The following is a 23,491-nucleotide window of genomic DNA, read 5'->3' as shown; positions in this document are numbered from 1 at the left end:
ATTGCAGCAAAACAGATTGATGCAACTCTTTTACCAATAAAGAGGTAGTCTTTTGCATTCCATTTTGATGACTAACTAAAGTAATGTTTACAGTGCATATGAACCAAAGCAGCTGTGTGTACTGGTACTTAAAAACAGTCATGTTTGTGTTTTTTTTCTGCCTTCAAATCAGGATGTTCAGGAAGCAGATGATAATCATTAACTGAAGACATTAGAAAAAAAATTACATTTGCTCCAGGTGAGGCTTGAATTCACAACCTCAGAATTGTTCAACAGATACTGTCTTATAAGTACCGCGCACAGACCGATTGCGCCACAGGAGCACATGGACAAAGTACTTTATTTTTAGTTGAGTGATTTTAGAATCGAGTTGACTTAGGAAATTAACTTGGTTTATTAATTTTATATTAGTTACTTTTTAAATCCACTAAACTACTGCACCCAATACTAAAGTACCTAATAAAAGTAATATTCTAATCATAAGGTAATCAATTATATTGTGCATTTGTGTTATTGCCCAGTTTTATGTATCCATAGGTGTATATTGCAATGAATTCATGCCATTGTTGTACAGTTCAATATTATCCAAATTGTAAAATAATTCCTGTTTATTTATCTTAAATAATATTTGCTATAGATATATGTAACTTTAATGTTGCATATGGAAAATATACACTATAATATCACAAAATGCAGTATCTTTAAATAAAAATAAGTTAAATCTCACTTGTGCTCTATATTTAAAGGTAAACATTGTTTTTTTGGTCTGAAGCACCTAAATTGTCAGTAAAGTCAGTGTCCAAAGAAATATAAAAGGCAGAAAATTACCCTTTTGATGACATGGATGAAAGGACTTCAAGAAACCCATCAGCAATTGCAATAGAAATTGTTATTTTGTAGCCACTCTGATATTAAATTGCAATTAAAACTTAATAGGCATGTTTTGGTATATATGGATTTTCTGCAATACCATTAAGACAGTCACCTGAATTGAAAAAAAGCATAACTTCTAGAATGAGAATGAGCAACAAAGGAACATACATCCTAGATGGGACTTGAAGCCACTGTCCCAGGTGATAGTAAACTTTTCTGGAAACTATTCCACAATGTCATTAGAATAAATGTCTGCTTTTAGATACTGGGCCATAATTTTGCAAGCTGAACGGTACCAGATTGTTAAGCAGATTAAAGTTTCTGGTGGAGCCATTTCTGCAGTATGAAGCAAGAATAAAAGGAACATCTAAAACATTATTTTAATGAAATAAAGCCTATCACCCCAGATGGGACTTGAAAGCACAAACCCTGGCTTAGGAGGCCAGTGCCGTATCCATTAGGCCACTGGGGCTTTGTAACATCTTTGAGTGAAACTGATTTTTTCATTAGTATAATCATTAATTGTTGCGATATAGGAAAGTCGTTTATTTGTGTTCTTTGCTTTACAAATCCCAGCATGAAATGTGATTTTACTATCCAGACCTAATAGTGTGGACCCTCATGTTACATTGCAGCAAAACAGATTGATGCAACTCTTTTACCAATAAAGAGGTAGTCTTTTGCATTCCATTTTGATGACTAACTAAAGTAATGTTTACAGTGCATATGAACCAAAGCAGCTGTGTGTACTGGTACTTAAAAACAGTCATGTTTGTGTTTTTTTTCTGCCTTCAAATCAGGATGTTCAGGAAGCAGATGATAATCATTAACTGAAGACATTAGAAAAAAAATTACATTTGCTCCAGGTGAGGCTTGAATTCACAACCTCAGAATTGTTCAACAGATACTGTCTTATAAGTACCGCGCACAGACCGATTGCGCCACAGGAGCACATGGACAAAGTACTTTATTTTTAGTTGAGTGATTTTAGAATCGAGTTGACTTAGGAAATTAACTTGGTTTATTAATTTTATATTAGTTACTTTTTAAATCCACTAAACTACTGCACCCAATACTAAAGTACCTAATAAAAGTAATATTCTAATCATAAGGTAATCAATTATATTGTGCATTTGTGTTATTGCCCAGTTTTATGTATCCATAGGTGTATATTGCAATGAATTCATGCCATTGTTGTACAGTTCAATATTATCCAAATTGTAAAATAATTCCTGTTTATTTATCTTAAATAATATTTGCTATAGATATATGTAACTTTAATGTTGCATATGGAAAATATACACTATAATATCACAAAATGCAGTATCTTTAAATAAAAATAAGTTAAATCTTACTTGTGCTCTATATTTAAAGGTAAACATTGTTTTTTTGGTCTGAAGCACCTAAATTGTCAGTAAAGTCAGTGTCCAAAGAAATATAAAAGGCAGAAAATTACCCTTTTGATGACATGGATGAAAGGACTTCAAGAAACCCATCAGCAATTGCAATAGACATTGTTATTTTGTAGCCACTCTGATATTAAATTGCAATTAAAACTTAATAGGTATGTTTTGGTATATATGGATTTTCTGCAATACCATTAAGACAGTCACCTGCACTGAAAAAAAGCATAACTTCTAGAATGAGAATGAGCAATAAAGGAACATGCATCCTAGATGGGACTTGAAGCCACTGTCCCAGGTGATAGTAAACTTTTCAGAAAACTAATCCACAATGTCATTAGGATAAATGTCTGCTTTTAGATACTGGGCCATAATTTTGCAAGCTGAACAGTTCCGGATTGATAAGCAGATAAAAGTTTCTGGTGGAGCCATTTGTGCAGTATGAAGCAAGAATGAAAGGACATCTCCAAAATTATTTTAATGAAATAAAGCCTATCACCCCAGATGGGACTTGAACCCACAATCCCTGGCTTAGGAGGCCAGTGCCTTATCCATTAGGCCACTGGGGCTTAGTAACACCTTTGAGTGAAACTGATTTTTTCATTAGTATAATCATTAATTGTTGCGATATAGGAAAGCCGTTTATTTGTGTTCTTTGCTTTACAAATCCCAGCATGAAATGTGATTGTACTATCCAGACCTAATAGTGTGGACCCTCATGTTACATTGCAGCAAAACAGATTGATGCAACTCTTTTACCAATAAAGAGGTAGTCTTTTGCATTCCATTTTGTTGTCTAACTAAAGTAATGTTTACAGTGCATATGAACCAAAGCAGCTGTGTGTACTGGTACTTAAAAACAGTCATTTTTGTGTTTTTTTTCTGCCTTTATATCAGGATGTTCAGGAAGCAGATGATAATCATTAACTGATGACATTAGAAAAAAAATTACATTTGCTCCAGGTGAGGCTTGTACTCACAACCTCAGCATTGCTCAACAGATACTGCCTTATAAGTCCTGCGCACAGACTGATTGCGCCACAGGAGCACATGGTCAAAGTGCATTATTTTTAGTTGAGTGATTTTAGCATCGAGTTGACTAAGTAAATTAACTTGGTTTATTAATTTTAAATTAGTTACTTTTTAAATCCACTAAACTACTGCACCCAATACTAAAGTACCTAATAAAAGTAATATTCTAATCATAAGGTAATCAATTATATTGTGCATTTGTGTTATTGCCCAGTTTTATGTATCCATAGGTGTATATTGCAATGAATTCATGCCATTGTTGTACAGTTCAATATTATCAAAATTGTAAAATAATTCCTGTTTATTTATCTTAAATAATATTTGCTATAGATATATGTAACTTTAATGTTGCATAGGGAAAATATACACTATAATACCAAAAAATGCAGTATCTTTAAATAAAAATAAGTTAAATCTCACTTGTGCTCTATATTTAAAGGTAAACATTGTTTTTTTGGTCTGAAGCACCTAAATTGTCAGTAAAGTCAGTGTCCAAAGAAATATAAAAGGCAGAAAATTACCCTTTTGATGACATGGATGAAAGGACTTCAAGAAACCCATCAGCAATTGCAATAGAAATTGTTATTTTGTAGCCACTCTGATATTAAATTGCAATTAAAACTTAATAGGTATGTTTTGGTATATATTAATTTTCTGCAATACCATTAAGACAGTCACCTGAATTGAAAAAAAGCATAACTTCTAGAATGAGAATGAGCAACAAAGGAACATACATCCTAGATGGGACTTGAAGCCACTGTCCCAGGTGATAGTAAACTTTTCTGGAAACTATTCCACAATGTCATTAGAATAAATGTCTGCTTTTAGATACTGGGCCATAATTTAGCAAGCTGAACGGTACCAGATTGTTAAGCAGATTAAAGTTTCTGGTGGAGCCATTTCTGCAGTATGAAGCAAGAATAAAAGGAACATCTAAAACATTATTTTAATGAAATAAAGCCTATCACCCCAGATGGGACTTGAAAGCACAAACCCTGGCTTAGGAGGCCAGTGCCGTATCCATTAGGCCACTGGGGCTTTGTAACATCTTTGAGTGAAACTGATTTTTTCATTAGTATAATCATTAATTGTTGCGATATAGGAAAGTCGTTTATTTGTGTTCTTTGCTTTACAAATCCCAGCATGAAATGTGATTGTACTATCCAGACCTAATAGTGTGGACCCTCATGTTACATTGCAGCAAAACAGATTGATGCAACTCTTTTACCAATAAAGAGGTAGTCTTTTGCATTCCATTTTGATGACTAACTAAAGTAATGTTTATCGTCATATGAACCAAAGCAGCTGTGTGTACTGGTACTTAAAAACAGTCATGTTTGTGTTTTTTTTCTGCCTTCATATCAGGATGTTCAGGAAGCAGATGATAATCATTAACTGAAGACATTAGAAAAAAAATTACATTTGCTCCAGGTGAGGCTTGAATTCACAACCTCAGAATTGTTCAACAGATACTGTCTTATAAGTACCGCGCACAGACCGATTGCGCCACAGGAGCACATGGACAAAGTACTTTATTTTTAGTTGAGTGATTTTAGCATCGAGTTGACTAAGTAAATTAACTTGGTTTATTAATTTTAAATTAGTTACTTTTTAAGTCCACTAAACTACTGCACCCAATACTAAAGTACCTAATAAAAGTAATATTCTAATCATAAGGTAATCAATTATATTGTGCATTTGTGTTATTGCCCAGTTTTATGTATCCATAGGTGTATATTGCAATGAATTAATGCCATTGTTGTACAGTTCAATATTATCAAAATTGTAAAATAATTCCTGTTTATTTATCTTAAATAATATTTGCTATAGATATATGTAACTTTAATGTTGCATAGGGAAAATATACACTATAATACCAAAAAATGCAGTATCTTTAAATAAAAATAAGTTAAATCTCACTTGTGCTCTATATTTAAAGGTAAACATTGTTTTTTTGGTCTGAAGCACCTAAATTGTCAGTAAAGTCAGTGTCCAAAGAAATATAAAAGGCAGAAAATTACCCTTTTGATGACATGGATGAAAGGACTTCAAGAAACCCATCAGCAATTGCAATAGAAATTGTTATTTTGTAGCCACTCTGATATTAAATTGCAATTAAAACTTAATAGGCATGTTTTGGTATATATGGATTTTCTGCAATACCATTAAGACAGTCACCTGAATTGAAAAAAAGCATAACTTCTAGAATGAGAATGAGCAACAAAGGAACATACATCCTAGATGGGACTTGAAGCCGCTGTCCCAGGTGATAGTAAACTTTTCTGGAAACTATTCCACAATGTCATTAGAATAAATGTCTGCTTTTAGATACTGGGCCATAATTTTGCAAGCTGAACGGTACCAGATTGTTAAGTAGATTAAAGTTTCTGGTGGAGCCATTTCTGCAGTATGAAGCAAGAATAAAAGGAACATCTAAAACATTATTTTAATGAAATAAAGCCTATCACCCCAGATGGGACTTGAAAGCACAAACCCTGGCTTAGGAGGCCAGTGCCGTATCCATTAGGCCACTGGGGCTTTGTAACATCTTTGAGTGAAACTGATTTTTTCATTAGTATAATCATTAATTGTTGCGATATAGGAAAGTCGTTTATTTGTGTTCTTTGCTTTACAAATCCCAGCATGAAATGTGATTTTACTATCCAGACCTAATAGTGTGGACCCTCATGTTACATTGCAGCAAAACAGATTGATGCAACTCTTTTACCAATAAAGAGGTAGTCTTTTGCATTCCATTTTGATGACTAACTAAAGTAATGTTTACAGTGCATATGAACCAAAGCAGCTGTGTGTACTGGTACTTAAAAACAGTCATGTTTGTGTTTTTTTTCTGCCTTCATATCAGGATGTTCAGGAAGCAGATGATAATCATTAACTGAAGACATTAGAAAAAAAATTACATTTGCTCCAGGTGAGGCTTGAATTCACAACCTCAGAATTGTTCAACAGATACTGTCTTATAAGTACCGGGCACAGACCGATTGCGCCACAGGAGCACATGGACAAAGTACTTTATTTTTAGTTGAGTGATTTTAGAATCGAGTTGACTTAGGAAATTAACTTGGTTTATTAATTTTATATTAGTTACTTTTTAAATCCACTAAACTACTGCACCCAATACTAAAGTACCTAATAAAAGTAATATTCTAATCATAAGGTAATCAATTATATTGTGCATTTGTGTTATTGCCCAGTTTTATGTATCCATAGGTGTATATTTCAATGAATTCATGCCATTGTTGTACATTTCAATATTATCAAAATTGTAAAATAATTCCTGTTTATTTATCTTAAATAATATTTGCTATAGATATATGTAACTTTAATGTTGCATAGTGAAAATATACACTATAATACCAAAAAAGCAGTATCTTTAAATAAAAATAAGTTAAATCTCACATGTGCTCTATAATTAAAGGTAAACATTGTTTTTTTGGTCTGTAGCACATAAATTGTCAGTAAAGTCAGTGTCCAAAGAAATATAAAAAGCTGAAAATTACCCTTTTGATGACAAGGATGAAAGGACTTCAAGAAACCCATCAGCAATTGCCATAGAAATTGTTATTTTGTAGCCACTCTGATATTAAATTGCAATTAAAACTTAATAGGTATGTTTTGGTATATATGGATTTTCTGCAATACCATTAAGACAGTCACCTGCACTGAAAAAAAGCATAACTTCTAGAATGAGAATGAGCAACAAAGGAACATGCATCCTAGATGGGACTTGAAGCCACTGTCCCAGGTGATAGTAAACTTTTCAGAAAACTAATCCACAATGTCATTAGGATAAATGTCTGCTTTTAGATACTGGGCCATAATTTTGCAAGCTGAACAGTTCCGGATTGATAAGCAGATAAAAGTTTCTGGTGGAGCCATTTGTGCAGTATGAAGCAAGAATGAAAGGACATCTCCAAAATTATTTTAATGAAATAAAGCCTATCACCCCAGATGGGACTTGAACCCACAATCCCTGGCTTAGGAGGCCAGTGCCTTATCCATTAGGCCACTGGGGCTTAGTAACACCTTTGAGTGAAACTGATTTTTTCATTAGTATAATCATTAATTGTTGCGATATAGGAAAGCCGTTTATTTGTGTTCTTTGCTTTACAAATCCCAGCATGAAATGTGATTGTACTATCCAGACCTAATAGTGTGGACCCTCATGTTACATTGCAGCAAAACAGATTGATGCAACTCTTTTACCAATAAAGAGGTAGTCTTTTGCATTCCATTTTGTTGACTAACTAAAGTAATGTTTACAGTGCATATGAACCAAAGCAGCTGTGTGTACTGGTACTTAAAAACAGTCATTTTTGTGTTTTTTTTCTGCCTTCATATCAGGATGTTCAGGAAGCAGATGATAATCATTAACTGATGACATTAGAAAAAAAATTACATTTGCTCCAGGTGAGGCTTGTACTCACAACTTCAGCATTGCTCAACAGATACTGCCTTATAAGTCCTGCGCACAGACTGATTGCGCCACAGGAGCACATGGTCAAAGTGCATTATTTTTAGTTGAGTGATTTTAGCATCGAGTTGACTAAGTAAATTAACTTGGTTTATTAATTTTAAATTAGTTACTTTTTAAATCCACTAAACTACTGCACCCAATACTAAAGTACCTAATAAAAGTAATATTCTAATCATAAGGTAATCAATTATATTGTGCATTTGTGTTATTGCCCAGTTTTATGTATCCATAGGTGTATATTGCAATGAATTCATGCCATTGTTGTACAGTTCAATATTATCAAAATTGTAAAATAATTCCTGTTTATTTATCTTAAATAATATTTGCTATAGATATATGTAACTTTAATGTTGCATAGGGAAAATATACACTATAATACCAAAAAATGCAGTATCTTTAAATAAAAATAAGTTAAATCTCACTTGTGCTCTATATTTAAAGGTAAACATTGTTTTTTTGGTCTGAAGCACCTAAATTGTCAGTAAAGTCAGTGTCCAAAGAAATATAAAAGGCAGAAAATTACCCTTTTGATGACATGGATGAAAGGACTTCAAGAAACCCATCAGCAATTGCAATAGAAATTGTTATTTTGTAGCCACTCTGATATTAAATTGCAATTAAAACTTAATAGGTATGTTTTGGTATATATGAATTTTCTGCAATACCATTAAGACAGTCACCTGAATTGAAAAAAAGCATAACTTCTAGAATGAGAATGAGCAACAAAGGAACATACATCCTAGATGGGACTTGAAGCCACTGTCCCAGGTGATAGTAAACTTTTCTGGAAACTATTCCACAATGTCATTAGAATAAATGTCTGCTTTTAGATACTGGGCCATAATTTAGCAAGCTGAACGGTACCAGATTGTTAAGCAGATTAAAGTTTCTGGTGGAGCCATTTCTGCAGTATGAAGCAAGAATAAAAGGAACATCTAAAACATTATTTTAATGAAATTACGCCTATCACCCCAGATGGGACTTGAAAGCACAAACCCTGGCTTAGGAGGCCAGTGCCGTATCCATTAGGCCACTGGGGCTTTGTAACATCTTTGAGTGAAACTGATTTTTTCATTAGTATAATCATTAATTGTTGCGATATAGGAAAGTCGTTTATTTGTGTTCTTTGCTTTACAAATCCCAGCATGAAATGTGATTGTACTATCCAGACCTAATAGTGTGGACCCTCATGTTACATTGCAGCAAAACAGATTGATGCAACTCTTTTACCAATAAAGAGGTAGTCTTTTGCATTCCATTTTGATGACTAACTAAAGTAATGTTTACAGTGCATCTGAACCAAAGCAGCTGTGTGTACTGGTACTTAAAAACAGTCATGTTTGTGTTTTTTTTCTGCCTTCATATCAGGATGTTCAGGAAGCAGATGATAATCATTAACTGAAGACATTAGAAAAAAAATTACATTTGCTCCAGGTGAGGCTTGAATTCACAACCTCAGAATTGTTCAACAGATACTGTCTTATAAGTACCGCGCACAGACCGATTGCGCCACAGGAGCACATGGACAAAGTACTTTATTTTTAGTTGAGTGATTTTAGCATCGAGTTGACTAAGTAAATTAACTTGGTTTATTAATTTTAAATTAGTTACTTTTTAAGTCCACTAAACTACTGCACCCAATACTAAAGTACCTAATAAAAGTAATATTCTAATCATAAGGTAATCAATTATATTGTGCATTTGTGTTATTGCCCAGTTTTATGTATCCATAGGTGTATATTGCAATGAATTCATGCCATTGTTGTACAGTTCAATATTATCAAAATTGTAAAATAATTCCTGTTTATTTATCTTAAATAATATTTGCTATAGATATATGTAACTTTAATGTTGCATAGGGAAAATATACACTATAATACCAAAAAATGCAGTATCTTTAAATAAAAATAAGTTAAATCTCACTTGTGCTCTATATTTAAAGGTAAACATTGTTTTTTTGGTCTGAAGCACCTAAATTGTCAGTAAAGTCAGTGTCCAAAGAAATATAAAAGGCAGAAAATTACCCTTTTGATGACATGGATGAAAGGACTTCAAGAAACCCATCAGCAATTGCAATAGAAATTGTTATTTTGTAGCCACTCTGATATTAAATTGCAATTAAAACTTAATAGGCATGTTTTGGTATATATGGATTTTCTGCAATACCATTAAGACAGTCACCTGAATTGAAAAAAAGCATAACTTCTAGAATGAGAATGAGCAACAAAGGAACATACATCCTAGATGGGACTTGAAGCCACTGTCCCAGGTGATAGTAAACTTTTCTGGAAACTATTCCACAATGTCATTAGAATAAATGTCTGCTTTTAGATACTGGGCCATAATTTAGCAAGCTGAACGGTACCAGATTGTTAAGCAGATTAAAGTTTCTGGTGGAGCCATTTCTGCAGTATGAAGCAAGAATAAAAGGAACATCTAAAACATTATTTTAATGAAATAAAGCCTATCACCCCAGATGGGACTTGAAAGCACAAACCCTGGCTTAGGAGGCCAGTGCCGTATCCATTAGGCCACTGGGGCTTTGTAACATCTTTGAGTGAAACTGATTTTTTCATTAGTATAATCATTAATTGTTGCGATATAGGAAAGTCGTTTATTTGTGTTCTTTGCTTTACAAATCCCAGCATGAAATGTGATTGTACTATCCAGACCTAATAGTGTGGACCCTCATGTTACATTGCAGCAAAACAGATTGATGCAACTCTTTTACCAATAAAGAGGTAGTCTTTTGCATTCCATTTTGATGACTAACTAAAGTAATGTTTATCGTCATATGAACCAAAGCAGCTGTGTGTACTGGTACTTAAAAACAGTCATGTTTGTGTTTTTTTTCTGCCTTCATATCAGGATGTTCAGGAAGCAGATGATAATCATTAACTGAAGACATTAGAAAAAAAATTACATTTGCTCCAGGTGAGGCTTGAATTCACAACCTCAGAATTGTTCAACAGATACTGTCTTATAAGTACCGCGCACAGACCGATTGCGCCACAGGAGCACATGGACAAAGTACTTTATTTTTAGTTGAGTGATTTTAGCATCGAGTTGACTAAGTAAATTAACTTGGTTTATTAATTTTAAATTAGTTACTTTTTAAGTCCACTAAACTACTGCACCCAATACTAAAGTACCTAATAAAAGTAATATTCTAATCATAAGGTAATCAATTATATTGTGCATTTGTGTTATTGCCCAGTTTTATGTATCCATAGGTGTATATTGCAATGAATTAATGCCATTGTTGTACAGTTCAATATTATCAAAATTGTAAAATAATTCCTGTTTATTTATCTTAAATAATATTTGCTATAGATATATGTAACTTTAATGTTGCATAGGGAAAATATACACTATAATACCAAAAAATGCAGTATCTTTAAATAAAAATAAGTTAAATCTCACTTGTGCTCTATATTTAAAGGTAAACATTGTTTTTTTGGTCTGAAGCACCTAAATTGTCAGTAAAGTCAGTGTCCAAAGAAATATAAAAGGCAGAAAATTACCCTTTTGATGACATGGATGAAAGGACTTCAAGAAACCCATCAGCAATTGCAATAGAAATTGTTATTTTGTAGCCACTCTGATATTAAATTGCAATTAAAACTTAATAGGCATGTTTTGGTATATATGGATTTTCTGCAATACCATTAAGACAGTCACCTGAATTGAAAAAAAGCATAACTTCTAGAATGAGAATGAGCAACAAAGGAACATACATCCTAGATGGGACTTGAAGCCGCTGTCCCAGGTGATAGTAAACTTTTCTGGAAACTATTCCACAATGTCATTAGAATAAATGTCTGCTTTTAGATACTGGGCCATAATTTTGCAAGCTGAACGGTACCAGATTGTTAAGTAGATTAAAGTTTCTGGTGGAGCCATTTCTGCAGTATGAAGCAAGAATAAAAGGAACATCTAAAACATTATTTTAATGAAATAAAGCCTATCACCCCAGATGGGACTTGAAAGCACAAACCCTGGCTTAGGAGGCCAGTGCCGTATCCATTAGGCCACTGGGGCTTTGTAACATCTTTGAGTGAAACTGATTTTTTCATTAGTATAATCATTAATTGTTGCGATATAGGAAAGTCGTTTATTTGTGTTCTTTGCTTTACAAATCCCAGCATGAAATGTGATTTTACTATCCAGACCTAATAGTGTGGACCCTCATGTTACATTGCAGCAAAACAGATTGATGCAACTCTTTTACCAATAAAGAGGTAGTCTTTTGCATTCCATTTTGATGACTAACTAAAGTAATGTTTACAGTGCATATGAACCAAAGCAGCTGTGTGTACTGGTACTTAAAAACAGTCATGTTTGTGTTTTTTTTCTGCCTTCATATCAGGATGTTCAGGAAGCAGATGATAATCATTAACTGAAGACATTAGAAAAAAAATTACATTTGCTCCAGGTGAGGCTTGAATTCACAACCTCAGAATTGTTCAACAGATACTGTCTTATAAGTACCGGGCACAGACCGATTGCGCCACAGGAGCACATGGACAAAGTACTTTATTTTTAGTTGAGTGATTTTAGAATCGAGTTGACTTAGGAAATTAACTTGGTTTATTAATTTTATATTAGTTACTTTTTAAATCCACTAAACTACTGCACCCAATACTAAAGTACCTAATAAAAGTAATATTCTAATCATAAGGTAATCAATTATATTGTGCATTTGTGTTATTGCCCAGTTTTATGTATCCATAGGTGTATATTTCAATGAATTCATGCCATTGTTGTACATTTCAATATTATCAAAATTGTAAAATAATTCCTGTTTATTTATCTTAAATAATATTTGCTATAGATATATGTAACTTTAATGTTGCATAGTGAAAATATACACTATAATACCAAAAAAGCAGTATCTTTAAATAAAAATAAGTTAAATCTCACATGTGCTCTATAATTAAAGGTAAACATTGTTTTTTTGGTCTGTAGCACATAAATTGTCAGTAAAGTCAGTGTCCAAAGAAATATAAAAAGCTGAAAATTACCCTTTTGATGACAAGGATGAAAGGACTTCAAGAAACCCATCAGCAATTGCCATAGAAATTGTTATTTTGTAGCCACTCTGATATTAAATTGCAATTAAAACTTAATAGGTATGTTTTGGTATATATGGATTTTCTGCAATACCATTAAGACAGTCACCTGCACTGAAAAAAAGCATAACTTCTAGAATGAGAATGAGCAACAAAGGAACATGCATCCTAGATGGGACTTGAAGCCACTGTCCCAGGTGATAGTAAACTTTTCAGAAAACTAATCCACAATGTCATTAGGATAAATGTCTGCTTTTAGATACTGGGCCATAATTTTGCAAGCTGAACAGTTCCGGATTGATAAGCAGATAAAAGTTTCTGGTGGAGCCATTTGTGCAGTATGAAGCAAGAATGAAAGGACATCTCCAAAATTATTTTAATGAAATAAAGCCTATCACCCCAGATGGGACTTGAACCCACAATCCCTGGCTTAGGAGGCCAGTGCCTTATCCATTAGGCCACTGGGGCTTAGTAACACCTTTGAGTGAAACTGATTTTTTCATTAGTATAATCATTAATTGTTGCGATATAGGAAAGCCGTTTATTTGTGTTCTTTGCTTTACAAATCCCAGCATGAAATGTGATTGTACTATCCAGACCTAATAGTGTGGACCCTCATGTTACATTGCAGCAAAACAGATTGATGCAACTCTTTTACCAATAAAGAGGTAGTCTTTTGCATTCCATTTTGTTGACTAACTAAAGTAATGTTTACAGTGCATATGAACCAAAGCAGCTGTGTGTACTGGTACTTAAAAACAGTCATTTTTGTGTTTTTTTTCTGCCTTCATATCAGGATGTTCAGGAAGCAGATGATAATCATTAACTGATGACATTAGAAAAAAAATTACATTTGCTCCAGGTGAGGCTTGTACTCACAACTTCAGCATTGCTCAACAGATACTGCCTTATAAGTCCTGCGCACAGACTGATTGCGCCACAGGAGCACATGGTCAAAGTGCATTATTTTTAGTTGAGTGATTTTAGCATCGAGTTGACTAAGTAAATTAACTTGGTTTATTAATTTTAAATTAGTTACTTTTTAAATCCACTAAACTACTGCACCCAATACTAAAGTACCTAATAAAAGTAATATTCTAATCATAAGGTAATCAATTATATTGTGCATTTGTGTTATTGCCCAGTTTTATGTATCCATAGGTGTATATTGCAATGAATTCATGCCATTGTTGTACAGTTCAATATTATCAAAATTGTAAAATAATTCCTGTTTATTTATCTTAAATAATATTTGCTATAGATATATGTAACTTTAATGTTGCATAGGGAAAATATACACTATAATACCAAAAAATGCAGTATCTTTAAATAAAAATAAGTTAAATCTCACTTGTGCTCTATATTTAAAGGTAAACATTGTTTTTTTGGTCTGAAGCACCTAAATTGTCAGTAAAGTCAGTGTCCAAAGAAATATAAAAGGCAGAAAATTACCCTTTTGATGACATGGATGAAAGGACTTCAAGAAACCCATCAGCAATTGCAATAGAAATTGTTATTTTGTAGCCACTCTGATATTAAATTGCAATTAAAACTTAATAGGTATGTTTTGGTATATATGAATTTTCTGCAATACCATTAAGACAGTCACCTGAATTGAAAAAAAGCATAACTTCTAGAATGAGAATGAGCAACAAAGGAACATACATCCTAGATGGGACTTGAAGCCACTGTCCCAGGTGATAGTAAACTTTTCTGGAAACTATTCCACAATGTCATTAGAATAAATGTCTGCTTTTAGATACTGGGCCATAATTTAGCAAGCTGAACGGTACCAGATTGTTAAGCAGATTAAAGTTTCTGGTGGAGCCATTTCTGCAGTATGAAGCAAGAATAAAAGGAACATCTAAAACATTATTTTAATGAAATTACGCCTATCACCCCAGAAGGGACTTGAAAGCACAAACCCTGGCTTAGGAGGCCAGTGCCGTATCCATTAGGCCACTGGGGCTTTGTAACATCTTTGAGTGAAACTGATTTTTTCATTAGTATAATCATTAATTGTTGCGATATAGGAAAGTCGTTTATTTGTGTTCTTTGCTTTACAAATCCCAGCATGAAATGTGATTGTACTATCCAGACCTAATAGTGTGGACCCTCATGTTACATTGCAGCAAAACAGATTGATGCAACTCTTTTACCAATAAAGAGGTAGTCTTTTGCATTCCATTTTGATGACTAACTAAAGTAATGTTTACAGTGCATCTGAACCAAAGCAGCTGTGTGTACTGGTACTTAAAAACAGTCATGTTTGTGTTTTTTTTCTGCCTTCATATCAGGATGTTCAGGAAGCAGATGATAATCATTAACTGAAGACATTAGAAAAAAAATTACATTTGCTCCAGGTGAGGCTTGAATTCACAACCTCAGAATTGTTCAACAGATACTGTCTTATAAGTACCGCGCACAGACCGATTGCGCCACAGGAGCACATGGACAAAGTACTTTATTTTTAGTTGAGTGATTTTAGCATCGAGTTGACTAAGTTAATTAACTTGGTTTATTAATTTTAAATTAGTTACTTTTTAAGTCCACTAAACTACTGCACCCAATACTAAAGTACCTAATAAAAGTAATATTCTAATCATAAGGTAATCAATTATATTGTGCATTTGTGTTATTGCCCAGTTTTATGTATCCATAGGTGTATATTGCAATGAATTCATGCCATTGTTGTACAGTTCAATATTATCAAAATTGTAAAATAATTCCTGTTTATTTATCTTAAATAATATTTGCTATAGATATATGTAACTTTAATGTTGCATAGGGAAAATATACACTATAATACCAAAAAATGCAGTATCTTTAAATAAAAATAAGTTAAATCTCACTTGTGCTCTATATTTAAAGGTAAACATTGTTTTTTTGGTCTGAAGCACCTAAATTGTCAGTAAAGTCAGTGTCCAAAGAAATATAAAAGGCAGAAAATTACCCTTTTGATGACATGGATGAAAGGACTTCAAGAAACCCATCAGCAATTGCAATAGAAATTGTTATTTTGTAGCCACTCTGATATTAAATTGCAATTAAAACTTAATAGGCATGTTTTGGTATATATGGATTTTCTGCAATACCATTAAGACAGTCACCTGAATTGAAAAAAAGCATAACTTCTAGAATGAGAATGAGCAACAAAGGAACATACATCCTAGATGGGACTTGAAGCCACTGTCCCAGGTGATAGTAAACTTTTCTGGAAACTATTCCACAATGTCATTAGAATAAATGTCTGCTTTTAGATACTGGGCCATAATTTTGCAAGCTGAACGGTACCAGATTGTTAAGCAGATTAAAGTTTCTGGTGGAGCCATTTCTGCAGTATGAAGCAAGAATAAAAGGAACATCTAAAACATTATTTTAATGAAATAAAGCCTATCACCCCAGATGGGACTTGAAAGCACAAACCCTGGCTTAGGAGGCCAGTGCCGTATCCATTAGGCCACTGGGGCTTTGTAACATCTTTGAGTGAAACTGATTTTTTCATTAGTATAATCATTAATTGTTGCGATATAGGAAAGTCGTTTATTTGTGTTCTTTGCTTTACAAATCCCAGCATGAAATGTGATTTTACTATCCAGACCTAATAGTGTGGACCCTCATGTTACATTGCAGCAAAACAGATTGATGCAACTCTTTTACCAATAAAGAGGTAGTCTTTTGCATTCCATTTTGATGACTAACTAAAGTAATGTTTACAGTGCATATGAACCAAAGCAGCTGTGTGTACTGGTACTTAAAAACATTCATGTTTGTGTTTTTTTTCTGCCTTTAAATCAGGATGTTCAGGAAGCAGATGATAATCATTAACTGAAGACATTAGAAAAAAAATTACATTTGCTCCAGGTGAGGCTTGAATTCACAACCTCAGAATTGTTCAACAGATACTGTCTTATAAGTACCGCGCACAGACCGATTGCGCCACAGGAGCACATGAACAAAGTACTTTATTTTTAGTTGAGTGATTTTAGAATCGAGTTGACTTAGGAAATTAACTTGGTTTATTAATTTTATATTAGTTACTTTTTAAATCCACTAAACTACTGCACCCAATACTAAAGTACCTAATAAAAGTAATATTCTAATCATAAGGTAATCAATTATATTGTGCATTTGTGTTATTGCCCAGTTTTATGTATCCATAGGTGTATATTGCAATGAATTCATGCCATTGTTGTACAGTTCAATATTATCCAAATTGTAAAATAATTCCTGTTTATTTATCTTAAATAATATTTGCTATAGATATATGTAACTTTAATGTTGCATATGGAAAATATACACTATAATATCACAAAATGCAGTATCTTTAAATAAAAATAAGTTAAATCTCACTTGTGCTCTATATTTAAAGGTAAACATTGTTTTTTTGGTCTGAAGCACCTAAATTGTCAGTAAAGTCAGTGTCCAAAGAAATATAAAAGGCAGAAAATTACCCTTTTGATGACATGGATGAAAGGACTTCAAGAAACCCATCAGCAATTGCAATAGACATTGTTATTTTGTAGCCACTCTGATATTAAATTGCAATTAAAACTTAATAGGTATGTTTTGGTATATATGGATTTTCTGCAATACCATTAAGACAGTCACCTGCACTGAAAAAAAGCATAACTTCTAGAATGAGAATGAGCAACAAAGGAACATGCATCCTAGATGGGACTTGAAGCCACTGTCCCAGGTGATAGTAAACTTTTCAGAAAACTAATCCACAATGTCATTAGGATAAATGTCTGCTTTTAGATACTGGGCCATAATTTTGCAAGCTGAACAGTTCCGGATTGATAAGCAGATAAAAGTTTCTGGTGGAGCCATTTGTGCAGTATGAAGCAAGAATGAAAGGACATCTCCAAAATTATTTTAATGAAATAAAGCCTATCACCCCAGATGGGACTTGAACCCACAATCCCTGGCTTAGGAGGCCAGTGCCTTATCCATTAGGCCACTGGGGCTTAGTAACACCTTTGAGTGAAACTGATTTTTTCATTAGTATAATCATTAATTGTTGCGATATAGGAAAGCCGTTTATTTGTGTTCTTTGCTTTACAAATCCCAGCATGAAATGTGATTGTACTATCCAGACCTAATAGTGTGGACCCTCATGTTACATTGCAGCAAAACAGATTGATGCAACTCTTTTACCAATAAAGAGGTAGTCTTTTGCATTCCATTTTGTTGACTAACTAAAGTAATGTTTACAGTGCATATGAACCAAAGCAGCTGTGTGTACTGGTACTTAAAAACAGTCATTTTTGTGTTTTTTTTCTGCCTTCATATCAGGATGTTCAGGAAGCAGATGATAATCATTAACTGATGACATTAGAAAAAAAATTACATTTGCTCCAGGTGAGGCTTGTACTCACAACCTCAGCATTGCTCAACAGATACTGCCTTATAAGTCCTGCGCACAGACTGATTGCGCCACAGGAGCACATGGTCAAAGTGCATTATTTTTAGTTGAGTGATTTTAGCATCGAGTTGACTAAGTAAATTAACTTGGTTTATTAATTTTAAATTAGTTACTTTTTAAATCCACTAAACTACTGCACCCAATACTAAAGTACCTAATAAAAGTAATATTCTAATCATAAGGTAATCAATTATATTGTGCATTTGTGTTATTGCCCAGTTTTATGTATCCATAGGTGTATATTGCAATGAATTCATGCCATTGTTGTACAGTTCAATATTATCAAAATTGTAAAATAATTCCTGTTTATTTATCTTAAATAATATTTGCTATAGATATATGTAACTTTAATGTTGCATAGGGAAAATATACACTATAATACCAAAAAATGCAGTATCTTTAAATAAAAATAAGTTAAATCTCACTTGTGCTCTATATTTAAAGGTAAACATTGTTTTTTTGGTCTGAAGCACCTAAATTGTCAGTAAAGTCAGTGTCCAAAGAAATATAAAAGGCAGAAAATTACCCTTTTGATGACATGGATGAAAGGACTTCAAGAAACCCATCAGCAATTGCAATAGAAATTGTTATTTTGTAGCCACTCTGATATTAAATTGCAATTAAAACTTAATAGGTATGTTTTGGTATATATGAATTTTCTGCAATACCATTAAGACAGTCACCTGAATTGAAAAAAAGCATAACTTCTAGAATGAGAATGAGCAACAAAGGAACATACATCCTAGATGGGACTTGAAGCCACTGTCCCAGGTGATAGTAAACTTTTCTGGAAACTATTCCACAATGTCATTAGAATAAATGTCTGCTTTTAGATACTGGGCCATAATTTAGCAAGCTGAACGGTACCAGATTGTTAAGCAGATTAAAGTTTCTGGTGGAGCCATTTCTGCAGTATGAAGCAAGAATAAAAGGAACATCTAAAACATTATTTTAATGAAATTACGCCTATCACCCCAGATGGGACTTGAAAGCACAAACCCTGGCTTAGGAGGCCAGTGCCGTATCCATTAGGCCACTGGGGCTTTGTAACATCTTTGAGTGAAACTGATTTTTTCATTAGTATAATCATTAATTGTTGCGATATAGGAAAGTCGTTTATTTGTGTTCTTTGCTTTACAAATCCCAGCATGAAATGTGATTGTACTATCCAGACCTAATAGTGTGGACCCTCATGTTACATTGCAGCAAAACAGATTGATGCAACTCTTTTACCAATAAAGAGGTAGTCTTTTGCATTCCATTTTGATGACTAACTAAAGTAATGTTTACAGTGCATCTGAACCAAAGCAGCTGTGTGTACTGGTACTTAAAAACAGTCATGTTTGTGTTTTTTTTCTGCCTTCATATCAGGATGTTCAGGAAGCAGATGATAATCATTAACTGAAGACATTAGAAAAAAAATTACATTTGCTCCAGGTGAGGCTTGAATTCACAACCTCAGAATTGTTCAACAGATACTGTCTTATAAGTACCGCGCACAGACCGATTGCGCCACAGGAGCACATGGACAAAGTACTTTATTTTTAGTTGAGTGATTTTAGCATCGAGTTGACTAAGTAAATTAACTTGGTTTATTAATTTTAAATTAGTTACTTTTTAAGTCCACTAAACTACTGCACCCAATACTAAAGTACCTAATAAAAGTAATATTCTAATCATAAGGTAATCAATTATATTGTGCATTTGTGTTATTGCCCAGTTTTATGTATCCATAGGTGTATATTGCAATGAATTCATGCCATTGTTGTACAGTTCAATATTATCAAAATTGTAAAATAATTCCTGTTTATTTATCTTAAATAATATTTGCTATAGATATATGTAACTTTAATGTTGCATAGGGAAAATATACACTATAATACCAAAAAATGCAGTATCTTTAAATAAAAATAAGTTAAATCTCACTTGTGCTCTATATTTAAAGGTAAACATTGTTTTTTTGGTCTGAAGCACCTAAATTGTCAGTAAAGTCAGTGTCCAAAGAAATATAAAAGGCAGAAAATTACCCTTTTGATGACATGGATGAAAGGACTTCAAGAAACCCATCAGCAATTGCAATAGAAATTGTTATTTTGTAGCCACTCTGATATTAAATTGCAATTAAAACTTAATAGGCATGTTTTGGTATATATGGATTTTCTGCAATACCATTAAGACAGTCACCTGAATTGAAAAAAAGCATAACTTCTAGAATGAGAATGAGCAACAAAGGAACATACATCCTAGATGGGACTTGAAGCCACTGTCCCAGGTGATAGTAAACTTTTCTGGAAACTATTCCACAATGTCATTAGAATAAATGTCTGCTTTTAGATACTGGGCCATAATTTTGCAAGCTGAACGGTACCAGATTGTTAAGCAGATTAAAGTTTCTGGTGGAGCCATTTCTGCAGTATGAAGCAAGAATAAAAGGAACATCTAAAACATTATTTTAATGAAATAAAGCCTATCACCCCAGATGGGACTTGAAAGCACAAACCCTGGCTTAGGAGGCCAGTGCCGTATCCATTAGGCCACTGGGGCTTTGTAACATCTTTGAGTGAAACTGATTTTTTCATTAGTATAATCATTAATTGTTGCGATATAGGAAAGTCGTTTATTTGTGTTCTTTGCTTTACAAATCCCAGCATGAAATGTGATTTTACTATCCAGACCTAATAGTGTGGACCCTCATGTTACATTGCAGCAAAACAGATTGATGCAACTCTTTTACCAATAAAGAGGTAGTCTTTTGCATTCCATTTTGATGACTAACTAAAGTAATGTTTACAGTGCATATGAACCAAAGCAGCTGTGTGTACTGGTACTTAAAAACATTCATGTTTGTGTTTTTTTTCTGCCTTTAAATCAGGATGTTCAGGAAGCAGATGATAATCATTAACTGAAGACATTAGAAAAAAAATTACATTTGCTCCAGGTGAGGCTTGAATTCACAACCTCAGAATTGTTCAACAGATACTGTCTTATAAGTACCGCGCACAGACCGATTGCGCCACAGGAGCACATGAACAAAGTACTTTATTTTTAGTTGAGTGATTTTAGAATCGAGTTGACTTAGGAAATTAACTTGGTTTATTAATTTTATATTAGTTACTTTTTAAATCCACTAAACTACTGCACCCAATACTAAAGTACCTAATAAAAGTAATATTCTAATCATAAGGTAATCAATTATATTGTGCATTTGTGTTATTGCCCAGTTTTATGTATCCATAGGTGTATATTGCAATGAATTCATGCCATTGTTGTACAGTTCAATATTATCCAAATTGTAAAATAATTCCTGTTTATTTATCTTAAATAATATTTGCTATAGATATATGTAACTTTAATGTTGCATATGGAAAATATACACTATAATATCACAAAATGCAGTATCTTTAAATAAAAATAAGTTAAATCTCACTTGTGCTCTATATTTAAAGGTAAACATTGTTTTTTTGGTCTGAAGCACCTAAATTGTCAGTAAAGTCAGTGTCCAAAGAAATATAAAAGGCAGAAAATTACCCTTTTGATGACATGGATGAAAGGACTTCAAGAAACCCATCAGCAATTGCAATAGACATTGTTATTTTGTAGCCACTCTGATATTAAATTGCAATTAAAACTTAATAGGTATGTTTTGGTATATATGGATTTTCTGCAATACCATTAAGACAGTCACCTGCACTGAAAAAAAGCATAACTTCTAGAATGAGAATGAGCAACAAAGGAACATGCATCCTAGATGGGACTTGAAGCCACTGTCCCAGGTGATAGTAAACTTTTCAGAAAACTAATCCACAATGTCATTAGGATAAATGTCTGCTTTTAGATACTGGGCCATAATTTTGCAAGCTGAACAGTTCCGGATTGATAAGCAGATAAAAGTTTCTGGTGGAGCCATTTGTGCAGTATGAAGCAAGAATGAAAGGACATCTCCAAAATTATTTTAATGAAATAAAGCCTATCACCCCAGATGGGACTTGAACCGACAATCCCTGGCTTAGGAGGCCAGTGCCTTATCCATTAGGCCACTGGGGCTTAGTAACACCTTTGAGTGAAACTGATTTTTTCATTAGTATAATCATTAATTGTTGCGATATAGGAAAGCCGTTTATTTGTGTTCTTTGCTTTACAAATCCCAGCATGAAATGTGATTGTACTATCCAGACCTAATAGTGTGGACCCTCATGTTACATTGCAGCAAAACAGATTGATGCAACTCTTTTACCAATAAAGAGGTAGTCTTTTGCATTCCATTTTGTTGACTAACTAAAGTAATGTTTACAGTGCATATGAACCAAAGCAGCTGTGTGTACTGGTACTTAAAAACAGTCATTTTTGTGTTTTTTTTCTGCCTTCATATCAGGATGTTCAGGAAGCAGATGATAATCATTAACTGATGACATTAGAAAAAAAATTACATTTGCTCCAGGTGAGGCTTGTACTCACAACCTCAGCATTGCTCAACAGATACTGCCTTATAAGTCCTGCGCACAGACTGATTGCGCCACAGGAGCACATGGTCAAAGTGCATTATTTTTAGTTGAGTGATTTTAGCATCGAGTTGACTAAGTAAATTAACTTGGTTTATTAATTTTAAATTAGTTACTTTTTAAATCCACTAAACTACTGCACCCAATACTAAAGTACCTAATAAAAGTAATATTCTAATCATAAGGTAATCAATTATATTGTGCATTTGTGTTATTGCCCAGTTTTATGTATCCATAGGTGTATATTGCAATGAATTCATGCCATTGTTGTACAGTTCAATATTATCAAAATTGTAAAATAATTCCTGTTTATTTATCTTAAATAATATTTGCTATAGATATATGTAACTTTAATGTTGCATAGGGAAAATATACACTATAATACCAAAAAATGCAGTATCTTTAAATAAAAATAAGTTAAATCTCACTTGTGCTCTATATTTAAAGGTAAACATTGTTTTTTTGGTCTGAAGCACCTAAATTGTCAGTAAAGTCAGTGTCCAAAGAAATATAAAAGGCAGAAAATTACCCTTTTGATGACATGGATGAAAGGACTTCAAGAAACCCATCAGCAATTGCAATAGAAATTGTTATTTTGTAGCCACTCTGATATTAAATTGCAATTAAAACTTAATAGGCATGTTTTGGTATATATGGATTTTCTGCAATACCATTAAGACAGTCAC

General features: G+C 33.2%; 5 non-coding genes across 5 annotated transcripts; all 5 read right to left on the bottom strand.

The window, feature by feature from the left end:
- Positions 1 to 2,772: 2,772 nt before the first annotated feature.
- On the bottom strand, positions 2,773 to 2,845 carry TRNAR-CCU (transfer RNA arginine (anticodon CCU)). The gene has a single exon. It is a non-coding gene; the product is annotated as a tRNA-Arg (tRNA).
- A 4,427-nt stretch (positions 2,846 to 7,272) lies between these two features.
- On the bottom strand, positions 7,273 to 7,345 carry TRNAR-CCU (transfer RNA arginine (anticodon CCU)). Its single transcript has one exon. It is a non-coding gene; the product is annotated as a tRNA-Arg (tRNA).
- A 5,928-nt stretch (positions 7,346 to 13,273) lies between these two features.
- Positions 13,274 to 13,346, bottom strand: TRNAR-CCU (transfer RNA arginine (anticodon CCU)). Its single transcript has one exon. It is a non-coding gene; the product is annotated as a tRNA-Arg (tRNA).
- A 4,429-nt stretch (positions 13,347 to 17,775) lies between these two features.
- On the bottom strand, positions 17,776 to 17,848 carry TRNAR-CCU (transfer RNA arginine (anticodon CCU)). The gene has a single exon. It is a non-coding gene; the product is annotated as a tRNA-Arg (tRNA).
- Positions 17,849 to 22,277: 4,429 nt separating this feature from the next.
- On the bottom strand, positions 22,278 to 22,350 carry TRNAR-CCU (transfer RNA arginine (anticodon CCU)). Its single transcript has one exon. It is a non-coding gene; the product is annotated as a tRNA-Arg (tRNA).
- Positions 22,351 to 23,491: the final 1,141 nt, after the last annotated feature.

Source organism: Taudactylus pleione, unplaced genomic scaffold (assembly GCF_031769625.1).
Source record: "Taudactylus pleione unplaced genomic scaffold, aTauple2 ptg000473l, whole genome shotgun sequence".
In the NCBI taxonomy this organism is placed as follows: Eukaryota; Metazoa; Chordata; class Amphibia; order Anura; family Myobatrachidae; genus Taudactylus; species Taudactylus pleione.
Note: the sequence above shows the minus strand (reverse complement) of the source record. Positions and strands in the feature narration are given on the sequence as shown.